Here is a 15070-nt window from a genome sequence, read left to right on the forward strand (position 1 = left end):
AATCGAGTGTATACGTGGGTCAGAGAATTCAGGGATGGGCGAGAACGTGGCGAAAATGAAAGTCATGATCGACGCCCACGAACAAGTCTCACAAATGACAACATCCGTGCTGTTCGAGAGCTTATTGAAGGTGATAGCCAGTTAACTATTGAACAAATCTCATCAGAATTGGGTATCAACTATGGGAGTGTTCAATCCATCATCACTGATCAACTTAGCTTTAGAAAAATTAGTGCTAGCCGGGTTCCAAGGTTGTTGACCGAAAATCAAAAACAGGTCAGGTCGGAGATCAGTGAAAGACATCTGAATCGATGTCGACAAGAAGGGGAGGTTTTTTTGAGGCGTACTGTCACTTGTGATGAGAAGTGGGTCCATCATTACACTCCCGAATCAAAAATGGCGAGTAAGGAGTGGCGAAGAAAGGATGAAGGCTGCCCAGTCAAAGCCAAATCCCGTCCCTCAGCCGGAAAAGTACTTGCAACTGTTTTCTTTGACTCAAGGGGAGTTTTACTCATTGATTTTCTTCACGATCAACGAACAGTGAATGCGGTTTACTATTCTGAGTTGTTACAGTCGACAAAAATCGCGTATCGAAGCAAACGACGGGGTATGCCCATTCGAGACGTCATCATCCTTCATGACAACATACATTGGAAGAAATGCACTGGGAAACCCTCGAGCACCCTCCATATAGCCCTGACTTGTCACCCTGTAATTATTTTTTGTTTGCGCCCTTGAAAGAATCGCTTGGAAGCAAAAGATTTGAAAGCAATGAAGAAGTAGAGGAGTATGTGCGCAATTGGCTGACAACTCGCCCTCAAACTTTTTATGAAGAAGGAATATTCAAGCTTCCAAATCGGTGGCAAAAGTGTGTAGAGCACGGAGGTGACTACATTGAAAAATGTTAAATGTTTAGTTTGTGTATACCATTGATCAATAAATTTATTTTACAAAATTACCGTTTATAATTGATTCCCCCTCGTAATATGACCATTAAACACACCGCTTGATAGTTTACGATTCAAAATAATTTAGTGGTGGAGATAAGATAAGATAGATAAGGTTTCTAACTTGTTTCAGTCTGTTACTTTTGTCAGTGAAAATAATTTGAATTGTACGCCAAACACTGAATTCTTAGTTACCTATTTTTAAGCAGAAGATGACCCGTCTGTTTATTGTCATATTCCACAACAAGCAGTTCAGTTGTAGGATATTTTTTATGTAATTTATGAAAAAATGGTACTTATTAAGAGTATGTATTAAATAAATAAAACGATTAAGAAGACCAACATCAAGAACTACCAAATTTCTTCCTTCCTGCTTTTATTTAGATTAGGTCAGGAAGTATAAAAAAATACTACTATACTTTATCGACGTTTCGTTATTTTTATTACATCTTCCAGACACTATTTGTGTTAGTTTCGAACATGTCATCGAGGAGAAAGGGTAAAAAAGTAGCAACCGGAAGTCGCGAACTAAATAGCTAAAATTTTCGATTTTTCGTTGTAACTTTTTCGTTTATCATTAAATTTAAATAATTTGCGAGAAAACCTGTAATTTGAAGCTCTACTAATGTAATCAATTTACTGATAGCTACTTTGAGTCTGTAGCAGAGCGCTCTTGATAGTCTTGAGATCTGCTCCGGGCCCCCAAAGTAGCTATCAGCAAATTTAACACATTAGTAGACTGCCCGGAAAAGTTCGAAATTAGCAGTACAGCTTTATAGAAACAAATTATTTATCAATATTGAATACAACATTGAAAGTATTTTTTCCACCATAACACTGGTAAAATCAGTAACAGACTTGATCGATACAAACTCTTTAAATATAATTTTATTTATTTTGAACCGGATTAGATTTCGAATTTATTTTTTAATCGCAGTCGTTGAGAGAAATGGTAACCTTCAGATGACATATGTGAAATTGGAAAAAAAATTCAATAACTTCACTGCCCTTAGGACGGCAAAGTGACCAAGATAGAATTTTAAGTCAAATATCAACATGTCAATAAAGATCTCCGCTTGCGGTTTAATTTTAATTCTTTCCGTTTTCCTGCAATGGCGGTCAAATTCTGGGTTACCCTGAACATATTTCAGCATATTTTGTGTTATTTACAGTTTTTATAAATTTTAACTTTTGTACGTAAGTAAAGAAGCTTTAAAAAGAAGCAAAATCGAAGGTGTACATCTGGTGCACGGTTGCAATTCTAGAAAATGATTTACATGTCCTGCAACTATGCAGTACCTTTCAAATGCAAATTTAAACTTGATTTTTGCTCCTTTTTTATAAGCACGCAGAAACTTTATTTTTACAAAATGTAAATTGCAAAATAATTGCGACAAACAAGTCTGGGAAAAGAACGCTGACGGACCAGACGTGTTACAGCTACTTTTAAAAGCGTAAAAATCAATATAAATAGTACAAATGTCAGTAAATAGATATGTATCCAGGTTATGTCATGATTAATTAACATTTAGATAACATCAAATATAAATATTGAATTTAATTTTGGTATTTACGAAAGTAAAATAATTTCTAATTAGACATTTATTTTCCTCTAGTCAAACATCATATATTTTTTTATTCATTTCTTAAAAATCTAATTTCATATTTTCACAGCGTTGGATCAATTTTGTTTTAATTTTATTTTCCATAACATTTTCTTCCACTAACTCCCAAGAAAAGTTTATAAGTTCTATTCGACGTAGGATTTCCAGAAAAAACTTTCACCGCGCGTTCAGAATCATAACTATAAAATCATATAAAATAACAAAAGATAAAAAGCTCATATTTTTCAGCCACACAAAGCATTATGAAAAATGTTACAACATGAACTCTGTACAATAAAAACACGCGAAAGGAAGATTTTCAGATTGTATTGACGCACGCACTGCTTTCACTCGAAACCAAAAGAATACTTAGAAATACATATGTGATACACAATAAATGTATTTCTACCGACAAATATGTGAATTTACTATGTCCTAAAATGAATTAAAAAATGTAAGTGTTTACAACGTGCCTCTATGACATTTAAAATGAATTTAGTGCTTGTTGAAGAGGATGAAAATAAAATTATGGAAATTTAATATAGCCGGCGCCATATATTATGCTAAAAAAACTACATTTTCCTGGAAATCATGACAGACATAATTTTTTTTTTTAACGAACGCTACGATGTTCACAATAACTAGTAGGAGCATTGAAAACATACCTAATTTTGCTTTTTTCTATAAAAGTGACAATTATTATCTTTTTCAATTCTTACAGCACAATATAGCACATAGCTAGCGCAATACAGCACAATGATTTTTATTAACTTTCTCCAAATATAGGACGCTAACTACCTAAGTCATATTTTCAATTCATTCATTTATTTTTTAAGCTAAATACTATAAATGAGATACAGATTTCACTAAAAAACTTGTACGAATATCACATTGCCAAAATGAATTTATACAGGGTGGTCCCGAGGTAATGAGCCAAAATTCATGGGTAGATTCCCGTAGCAAAAATATTGCGATTTAGCCGAACTTACCTTAGTCCAAATGTTGACAGTTAAAGAGATACAAGGTGTTAAATGTAAAATATTATTTTAGTTTATTTCCATTTATTTCTTAATAAATGCAAATATCTACACAAAATTTTGGGGTTTGGGGTTCTTTGGATAGAGGAATTGAAATTTGTTCACATTTTGGTTCATAAAGGGCGCCAGCTGCCGTAAATTGAAGGTGATGGAAACGACGTAACTTTTTTGTACTTAAAGGTATCTCATCTTTGGTATCAAATTCTTATTTTCCAACTTTTTTTACACAAAAAAAGGTAGACTTTATGAAAGTAGCTGTCTCGCACCGTTTCCGAGATATTTGGCTTTCCCCAAAATTTTGTGACAATATTTGTATTTGTTAAGGAATTAAAAAAAAACTGAAATAATATTTTACATTTAACACCCTGTATCTCTTTAACTATTAACTTTTGGACTAAGGTAAGTTCGGCTAAATCGCAATATTTTTACTTGGGGAATCTACCCATGAATTTTGGCCCATTACCTCGGGACTACCCTTGTAACGTTTAATTTTTACCTTAAAAGAAGGCATGTATATTATTCTGAAAACTGAAACACTCAGTAGTTATAAGGTTTTATTTCCTATTTCTTTAAACATCTCTATCCATTCAAAATTTGTATTTTCATTCTAAAATTAACATCACACTGTATAGATAAGATTTGATCTTTTATGTTAAAAGGAAAAGGATATTCGTATAGTCCACCAAATGGGTTTTCCTTGAAGAGATTCCCTTTGCATTCCTAGCTAAAAAGTAATTTTATTAATAAAATAAATAACATTTTGAAAAACGTACCTTTTTATAACGGTAGACAGGAGTGTTTATCGTTCCTTGGAGTTTTTGTAGGCGGCAAGTGGCATCTCGAAACGCAAAAATGCTGGGACCCTGAAATAAAGATTAAAATAATAGTTTATAAATATAAATTTTGTATAACCTAATTCATTTCGTGATATGGTTTAGAGATTATTTACGTATCTAACAATTAATTAACGTAGCTTACCTTAAAGTGTATCTCTTACAGGCTTCTTAAATTTAAAATTCATGTAGTCCACTGGGCATTGATTCTTGTTTGTTTATTTTATTTCAAATTTGACATCTCGCCATATTGTCTCCTTCTTCTTCCGTGATTATTGATCGACTTAAATTAAGTCAAGTAGAGTCTGCGCGGTACAGTGTTGCCCGATTGTGCATAGCATTTTTAATGTTGAAAACTCCCGATTATGACATCGTCTTATTTTAGTTAGTTAATTTACACTTAGAATATAGTATTATAGCCTTCCGTTGCATTGTTGTATCAGGAAAAACCAATATTTTCAATTATTTCCGACATGCTTGACTGTGATTGGCAGAGCTATTGTCCAATCACACTATGATTAGTTTCCAAGGGGGGGTTTTTCCGCGCGCTTTCTGGGTGGAAAGACAGGAGAAGGTTAGATTTTTTGGAGGGTGTGTGTGAATTGGTGGCCAGTGAAAAATCTATGATTTCTGAAATCATCTTTAATTAGGAGCAATTTTTGTGGCCATTTATCAAGAATTTAGGGGTATATAGTGCTGTGGATTATAGTATTTTTGGTGTAAACCCCTTATTCTGACTTCTTATGAAGGATCACTGACACCACGCCGTGTGAAAATCGTATCCCCAGGAAAACGAATTGAGGTAGGCATTAGTTATTAGTTATTGTACATTTTTAGCGGTAATTCAATAATATTTAGTAATAGTTCAGTTCAAATTGCAAATTGTAAGAATTGTTTCCTTATCATTAGATACCATAAGGTCCGTATTCGTCTGTCCGCATACGCAGATAGCCTACAAGCGGCAAGTTTTATAAAGAACCCCTTAGTTAAGGGTAAGTATTTTTATTATAGTTATTTTTCTTTTGTTTTACATTTAGCCTTTTGTAATAAGCTCTATACTTTTGTAGCTGTAGTAAAATTTAACCATATAGGCAATGGCATGCGACGTTGCCAGTTTATTTTTATTACTAAAAATTTAGGTAAATTAATTTGTTAAAATAATACGTCACGTTGTGACCATATATATCATATGTATTGCGCCATAGCATTAAATTAATGTTCTTTTTTTAATTTTCCATTAGGGTTTTTTTTTGGGGACCACACATTCTTGGAATATTTCCTGAAAGCTTGATTCCTTTTGTTTTTGAAGCTGGTCTTCTACGTAACAGCATTTGGAACACTGTTGACGTTCCTGTACGTATTCAAATATCTCCTGTGACAGTCTCAGCCAAGCATTACGCAATCGGTGCTACCACGTCTACCATCATTCGTCATCCCATAGGAGTTTTGGTACAGTTCCATGGAAGATCCTCTACCAGACATATTTCTTGGATAATAAAGGATATCACGCAAGTTTTTGAAACAAACATTTCGCTTTTTTTTTTTTTTCTCTATGCTTAAATTTTGATCGTAACATTAAATTATTAGTATTGGTAATTTGCTATTGCTTAGTAACATTTATTATTTGCTTAGCTTTACTGGCTTAGATCCGATTGTTTGCATGTATGCGCTTTTGTTAATATTCTTTATTTGTTGGCCATATTGGCACATTTACATTGTTGTTTTTTTTTTATATATTTTCTCTTTATTTTTCCGCTTTATTGACTAGATTAATTGACAGCATTTTGTAATACGCTTGCGGAAATTAGGGGTACTTATCTGCTTATTTACGGTATACACCTGCTTGTGTGTATTTATGCGCATGCGCCTGAGCTCAAGCGACGCCATTTCGAAGCCTGTCTTTTGCATTTTGCTTAAATAGATTTTATCTCCCTAATCTCTAATCGTTTGCGTAGCTAGTCTCAATATTTGCTTTTGCTATTAATCAAAATACTATTTCAATTTTCAGACAGTATTCAGTAAATATACAATTAACTCAATAAGTGTAAATACGTAAAATAAAATATATTCATCTTGTGTTGTACTATTATCGTATTTTAGTTATCGTCGACCTCTTTTTGACTATTTTCGGAAGTCGACAGTCAACTATTAGGGTATTTGTGCGGCTATAGAAAATTTGTCTGGCGCCCTGTTAACATCTAGAAACCACTCCCTTCTCCACAGAGTTAGCCGAATACCCAAAAGGTATAACATCGACGAGTTGTAGGTCACACCCTGTATAAGTATATTTATTTTGTTTCTATACAGCAATTGAATAATACATCTTCTATGTAGATGTGTAAGTACATATGTAGGTATATAAAAAAATATATTATATTTTATTTTAAGGAATATGTGTCGTTTATTGCATTAACAAATCTGTTTCAATGTATGTTATTTTTTTATTTACGTGTATTGTATCTTATCGCCTTATATAAATATTAAAAGAGCATATTATTAGAAATGTCATTATATCCCACCATACATAAATGTACAGTATATTAATATAATAGAATTCCATATAAAACAGTAGTAATTCTCGTCGTTAAAAAACAGCGAGCGCCTCGATTTTGATTGATGATATCAAACATTCTGATGTTTTTGTTAATGGCAATCCACCCCCCCATTCCCTCCCCCATTTTTATTGCTGCTTTGATAGATCGTTTAATTGTCTCACTGACAACATCAACAGGTCGAAACCTCAAATATCAATCTTGTGGAATAAAATTTATTTAAATAGTGAAGGACAAAATTCTATTAACCATACTAATAAAAAAACAAATACTTAATATTAAACAATTAAAATTATGAATTTACTTCTTTAGTTCCATAATTTTCACTGTTGGACACCATAATTTTTGGTTTTTCTTATTAGTGGTTAATAAAATTTTGTTTTTCATAGATTTTCATATCAATATATTGAAATTTGACGATTAGACGACCTGCGAAATTAGCAACGAATAAGAAGAGGGTCGCCAGAAAAAAAAACAATGAGGTCATCATTCACAAACGAATGACTATTAACAACTGAATGTGACCTCAAAATTAACTCCTGTTTTATTGAATTTAGTCGCTCACTGTATCAAAATACAACAACGTTCCGTCAGTTTCTACGACGGCTTACTACGTATTATCGAATTCCTTCTATTTTCAACACCTACCCACCGTACACACAAAGTAATTCTTTCGGCAAATACAATCACCGATTTCGGACAAACTCCTATTACACGGCACATGTCACGTTTCATAAAATGCGGATTTACTCCATTCTGGGAAACTGAATGAATTTTTATAGCCACACCCGAATACTGAACCCCAATAAGCCAGCACTTATTTTTGGCGAGTGTCCATTTTTATTTGATCAGCTTTTATTAATCTTTTCCCTGTGCTGTGCTAGAAAGCGATACGTCTACGTAATATAAAACCAAGGATAGATTACTTCAATATTGAGCGAAAAAGATAAACACTGTTCCCGAATATGCTGTTATCAACTTACCAAGTTTCAGAAATGATCGATAACTACTATACCGACAAGACGCTGCTAGACTAAGAGTCTATGACTTAAATACAACAACCTAAAAGTAAACATTTGAGCACTGTCGTCAATTCTCCGTGGCACATGGGTTGTCAGCGGAAAATCAAACTTTCCAATTTTGGGTCGGGTAAATTAATTAAATAGAAATTGACGGCATTTCGACTCAAGATAGGCGTTAGAAAAATAAGACATAAAAACTTTATGCCGTACAAAAATAACGGTTCTGGAGAGAACAAAAAATTTTCATTTTCCAAATATTTTCACTAATGTAAAAATTATAGAAAACTGTACGGATAAAGACACACTGAAAGAAATGGGCTTATTAAACTATTTATCTAGAATAATGTGTATAGCGCATATTAAAACTTTTATAACAAATATACAACTTTTATTAAAAAAAAGCAATCATCTCCATACTCATTATTCAATGAGTTTAACTGGAAGGTGCTTAATACACCTTATGCATCTATGAAATAAAGGTTATAATGAATTACTTATACATTATTAGGTGTTATAGACTTTATATTCCAATTGTATAGTAGGGAAGATTTGTTGTATAAAGACCAGTATCCGAATTTGTATATAACAATTGTATTAACAGAATTATTCGTTCTTATACTGAATATGTTTCCGTTTTTAACGTGTAAAACGCATCTTATAATGGTTAAGTGATCGTCACCTCTCGGTGCATAATCGGTTATGATCGTTGTTAAGTTATATTCATAGTCTTGTAATAATAATCATATGTCAGACCCGAGAGCGAAGTGCGCCGACTCAATAAGAAACCTGGCTATTCCAGCCGCTGATTTAGGGTTCGCCGCACGAGCTCATCCCTTCTAAGATTTCAGTAGCATGCTATGCATGAAGCAGAACGGTACTCAACTATCTTATACAGTCCACTTTTATTGTCCATACATGTTCAATCATTGTCAAAATAAACACACAAAACCACAACGTCTTTATTATCTTTACTCAAGAAGAGAAAATACAACAATCGTAAAATTTCCGACAGTCCGCTGTGCATCGACTTACACACGTCTAGTTTGATGAAAATGGACAGTATATGCACATGTTTTGTGGGATACATGATCATATCGCGTTGTGTGAAATGGAAAATTATTATGTAAGTATCTAACTGTTTTATGGCTTGTAATTGTTTTGTTTTTTCAAATGTAAATCTTGTCTAAATCTTAAAAATTATTATTTTGTAGGTCCTATTAGAAATCGCTGATGTTAAGTTTTACATAAGATGGAGGAACAGAAGGTTAACGGTGACAAAGAAGAGCATGGGTATAAAGTCAATCAACCAGAGGAAATAAAATTATATGGAAAGAAGCTCAACCTTTCTGGGGATGCTTCATTCTTAAGGTGGAAGAGTTATAGTGCAAATTCTCATGTAATACAAGAAAATACGGGTGCATCGTTGCTAAGAAAATAAACTGGACAGTTTTGGGAGCGATTTGTCATCATTTTTAATGCTTAAAAGTATGTTTTATGTATGTTTACATTAGAACCTTAGCTTGTAATTACAGTTATCCAATAAAATTTCTGAAAACTTAATGACATATGTTTTTAACTCATACAGAGTATACAACAGTTTAATACATTTATTATTATAAAACTTATAACCAGTACTAGATGTTCTAATAACGATATGGAACACTTTAATAACAGTTATTGCTATTATTTCGTAAAGGGTATAAAAAACGTTGTATACTAGTTATACAATAATTTAATAAAGAATAAGGTTTATAGTCACTATACAACTGTGCTAGCAATACGCGTTTTATATCCAATATTCACCTGTTTAACTGTCACATATAGTATACAATGGTCTTATAATGGTATATAGAATTCTAATAAAGAATAAAACGCATTTCTTTCAGTGCATTTATTTGAAAGTTATATTTTACTATGCCGTACGAATGCATTGGCTCTAAGAGCTTCTACCCTGACGCAATTTTTTTCATTTCAACCCCTATTCCAAAAAATTATCGAGAAATGCACGGCACCGATTTCAGAGTTTTACTTATGCCCTAAAATAATGAAAAATAAGTGCCCCACAAAATATTTGGCTAAAAAAAATTAATTACATAATTGTGAGTGCTCTGAAGTTAACGCCATTTGTCTTTGGGTAAATTCATTATTTCCTGAACGGCATAATTTTATAGTCTTTATACAAAAGTGCCGTACAAAATTATTGGCACTAGAAAAAACAATTGGCCGTGAATAAAAAAATTGTTTATCATATTTGCAATTTGGAAAATCCATTTGACAGTTAGTATAGTACTATATATTTTCAATTGTATTACCGTTTTAAATTATTTAAGGGTTAATATTAACAAAATTGTGGATGCCGTCTATTTTTAATTTCAGGATTTTCCATAATTAGTAGGATTTTCCAAGGCATTTTCACTAAATTATGAAATTATATATTCCTGTACGGCATTTACCCCAAAACATTAACACATCAAATGATAATAAAAAATGATATCGCCGTACATTTTTTTATGGAACATTCATTGAATGCTATAAAAAATATTTAAATAATTTAAAATCTCAATTTTACTATACTTACTCAATAATTAACAATTCATGTACGACATTCATTGCAGATTATGAAGGGAGTTAAGTAATGATGAAAAATTATATTGCCGTTACATTTGCGCGGAATATACAAATAATATATGTATAAATTGTATAAACAATAAAATGAAAAAACGTAGTATTTCCTAAATTCCAAGTAGATAAACCAATAAAAATGTAAACGTCGATTGGCCTTTCGAAATGTTGGAGAGTAATGCTGTGATCCTCAGCGGCAAATTCAATTGTAAGTATTACTTTAGAACTTTTACAGAATTCATCATTCTCATGTTCGATTAATTATTTTTTTTGAATAAATTATTTTTCAAAGAAAACTGATAAAAATTATTACTAATTTCACAATTTTATGTTATTCTAGGTACATCAAACAATTTTATTTTATTTGTTGTATTGGATTCAAAATATATACGGCATAATTGAAAAATAAAAAATAAATTTTGGCAAAACAAACAACTTGAATTGTAGATGTACGTACACATATTAAAAACTTTGCAAGAATTGAATCGGTGAGTGAAAAAACAATACAAGTGCCAAAAATGGCAATTTTAACTGAGATAGCCAAACCGCTTAAAATCCATAGGCCTATCGCATATCGAAAGAACAGTACATCGACCAACGTCCTACGTCCGACGGCATTCAATTTAATTTATGGCTGAGTGAAAGAACAGTACAAGTGCGGCGCATGTACCGTTCTTCCACCCTCCCGCCATAAATGTGTCGTAGACTTATACAAATTTGAGATGTTTGTAGCGAATGTGAACGTTTAGGAACATTTTTGAAAGACGCCAATCTTAATGATAATGCAAATAGAGTGCATGCTGCTGAACTTATAGTCCATAAGCGTAAAGCCAAAAAGTTGTATTCGCAACTTGAGGCCATAACAAAATTATGTAAAGAAAGAGAAGATGTGTGTGGGTTATCTTTTGATTATATGCAAAATCTACCTTTGCCCAATATACCCGTCCAAGACATTTTTTATTTTCGTCAGTTGTGGATTTGTGCTTTCCAAGTCCATAACTTAGAAACCAATAAAGGGCATTTTTACTTGTACCACGAAGGTGAGGCTCATAAAGGTCCTGATGAAGTCAGTCCAGTTTTCTTTTGCATTATATAGAAAACAATATACCATCATAAGTTAAGGAGTTTTACCTATTTTGCGGCGGATGTCCTGGGCAAAATCGCAACAACACAATGGTACGATTTTTAATGACTCACAGCTACAAAGCGTTTTACGAAAATTGTTCATTTCTTTCCTGTTCGTGACCATTCCTTTTTGCCCTGAACCCTTTCGGAAGCGTTAAAATGGTGATAAGAAAAGCTGATCGCATATATCTTCCCAAAGAATATGAGAAAATGATACTAAGTTCCCGAAAGGTGTTGCCATTTACACTTACGACTATAAGTTATAAGGATATCATTGATTTTAAGAACTGGTGGCCACAATATTATAAAAAAACTTCCAAGTCAACTGATCCACAAAAAGTTAATTTTACCATTTCGCAATATAGCCAGTTTACATACATTAGTGATACTCCAGGATATGTTACTACAAGTGACTTCATAGGTGGCGTTATGTCGCAGACTTTTAAACTAATCAAACCTAATGCCAATCCACAATTACCATTAGAAAAGGCGTACGCAGAAGCTGTTCCTATTAACGAAAAAAAGATTTGAAGAAATTTATACCCTACTGTTTTGATGAAACCCTTGAATTTTACTACCATATTACTTCTTGGAAAGTAAAAAATCAAGAGTATGAATGAAAATTACAAATAAGTTTGTTAAATGATCAATAAAGCTATAAAAAAATAATTTTTGAAGCATTTTTTTTTTAATTGAGTGAAAGAACAGTATAACTGCAAGTTGTTTTTTTTCATATATCTTTTTTTGTATTATTATTTTTTTAAATTTATGTACGTATTATTATTAGTTAACATAAATTTTATAACTTTACAATACATAACTCGGCCGAATAACCTATAACTCTCCTTTAAAACAGTTTTTTTTGTTTTTCTCTAAATGGTTATTTTGGAGATGTATTTTTCTTTCACTCACCGATTCAATTGTAGTTATATGCAAACGTTTTTTTGGAAGTCTGGGGCCTTTTTTCCTTTTAGTGCCACGATATTTATACGGCAATATTTTTTTAATAGTTAATTTTTAATGAATTCGAAAAGGGCACAAATGCCGTACAGGAACTTTACACTAAAATAGCCACCCCTTGAGCGGAAAATTCATTTCCCTACCTCATGTGCCATAAAAAATGTACGGCATAATGAGTTGAGGTATAGTTTTATATAGCTCTTTCTAAATTTTTTAATTTTAGGGTGCCTCTAATAATTTTCCTTATTCTACGTAAAAGATAAGGGTTGGGCAAGGGTTAAAAGTCCTTAGAGTCAGTGCATTTGTACGGCATAATAAAATATAACTTTCAAATAAATATCATTATTTAAAATCAGGCACGCCGCGCCGTACAGTTTTCTATAATTTTTACATTAGTGAAAATATTTGGAAAATGAAAATTTTTTTTATTCTTTCCTGAACCGGAATAAGGTTTTTATGTCTTATTTTTCTAATATCTGTCTTGGGTCGAAATGCCGTCAATTTCTATTTAATTAATTTACCCGGCCCAAAATTGGAAAGTTTGATTTTCCGCTGACAACCCATGTGCCACGGAGAATTGACGACATAGTCATTTTTTCTTTTGGGTTGTAGTATTTAAGTCATAGACTCTTACGGTGCCTAAAATGATTAGGAAAATTTTCCTATCCGGCTCTTAGTCTATACCGTCCTAACTATTTTCCAGCCATAGAGTTGTGGATTAATCATACTAGGTAGGTACCTATTATGTATTAGTCATCAACGTATTTTATTTTCGCATCTCTGGAAAATTAAAGCAGGTAATGAATTTTGTGATTCAAATTGTTCCACTATGTTCGCTATAGTTTAAAATGTCTTTAGTCGAGATTAAATTACGATGCCTGCTTCTTAAACAGTATACGATAATTTCATTAAGTATTTCTTAAAAAGTTACCTAATGGAATTTTAATCCAATAAGTATCTATAGTAAAATATCTCAGTTCATATTTTATTCATGAGTCCCATATAAAATCTAATATAAACTTATAAAGAAGTACACATAATCAATTCTTGTTTTGTATTTAAAATGTTAGTACAATATTGCGAAAATTTAAATGAAAAATATGGGCTTTCATGTGAATGCGGTAAGCACAAATTGTTCACTTTTAGTCGAGAGAACGAATACCTATTTGTTTGAGGCAAGATAAAGTTTTCAGCATTCATATCTTGCACCCATTCTCTTGAAAAGGGAAATTATAAAGTGCTGTTTTATGAATACAAAATCATAAAATAATAGATTTAAAAACAAAGCGTTCGAATAGCTGCAATAATTTAAATTGCAAATTTCTTGTTGGTTTTCGGTCGGAGAATCTATACCTAGTCTAGACAACTACAATAACTGAAAGGTTTGAAATACCATTTAATAAAAATATATAAGTATAAAGAAAATAAATTCATAGATCAGGACACCAAGCAATTTTCATGGCTAAAGTAAGTAAATACGAACAAAAAAATGAGTAAAATAATTGAAAAAAACACTAGTAAAAGGTAGTAGGTACTGAATGATATTTGTAAATAAATATTAATATTAATATTAATATTAAATATAAATTATTATAAAAAATATACATTAGGTTATCGCAGCAAAGCGTCTACTAACACCTATTAAGAGTGACTGTGTAAATATCTCCAATTGAAGAGAATATTTACATATTTTTTGCCTTACCCTTATAAGAATTTTTAATTAATATTTTTTTATATATTAATTCTTTGAAAATGGGGATAAATATTATATTCTGCAAAGTAACATCCTGAAGAAAAAAAATTATACCTAGGTACCTAATAATCTGATATGCTACGACACGATTTTTTAATAATAATTGTCAATTTAATGATTTTAATTGTTCTTTCTTTATCAGATAAAAGTTCTAAAAGCTCGTTTTGTTTAGTCACGAAATATCGAAATTTATTTTCAGTTTTCAAAGTTTTATTATTTTGCAATTAACTTGGTAGGTAGATAAAAAATAATGTCCTTAATCATATTTTGTTTTCGTCATCTAACAATCCAATTTTTTTAATAATATAAGGGAAAAAATGTCACACCTAGAAAATGGAGCCAAATTTTACATAGGCCCAATTTTATCCGCCCCCGAGTAGGCCTAATTATGTTTCGTAATTGTCATTTTGTCCTATAAATAAAAAAGTGAAATAAATGTGTAAATTTTCATGTCTTCTTTAAGCGTTTTGAAAATATAAAAAAAAACGTTTACAAGTATTTTCAACTTAAATACCCTGTAAGCTCATGTTTACGGAAATTATTTTTCTTATTTTGAAGAATTCTTTCTGCAGGTACTTGGCTTGTGCGACTCAAGACACCATGTATATATATATA

The 15070-nt window shown here is 31.7% G+C and overlaps 1 protein-coding gene and 2 long non-coding RNA genes across 5 annotated transcripts in view; 1 reads left to right on the forward strand and 2 right to left on the reverse strand.

The window, feature by feature from the left end:
* The window catches only part of LOC108903654 (fasciclin-2), a 530484-nt gene that overhangs the window by 508001 nt on the left and 7413 nt on the right, over positions 1 to 15070 (reverse strand). The window lies entirely within an intron of this gene.
* Positions 4133 to 4721, reverse strand: LOC111691907. The gene is made up of 3 exons (XR_002763083.1): positions 4567 to 4721; positions 4362 to 4451; positions 4133 to 4312 (listed from the first exon to the last, which is right to left on the reverse strand). It is a non-coding gene; the product is annotated as an uncharacterized LOC111691907 (long non-coding RNA).
* Positions 5034 to 6478, forward strand: LOC111691908. The gene is made up of 3 exons (XR_002763084.1): positions 5034 to 5223; positions 5331 to 5413; positions 5663 to 6478. It is a non-coding gene; the product is annotated as an uncharacterized LOC111691908 (long non-coding RNA).

Source organism: Anoplophora glabripennis, unplaced genomic scaffold (genome assembly GCF_000390285.2).
Source record: "Anoplophora glabripennis isolate ALB-LARVAE unplaced genomic scaffold, Agla_2.0 scaffold56, whole genome shotgun sequence".
Classification (NCBI taxonomy): Eukaryota; Metazoa; Arthropoda; class Insecta; order Coleoptera; family Cerambycidae; genus Anoplophora; species Anoplophora glabripennis.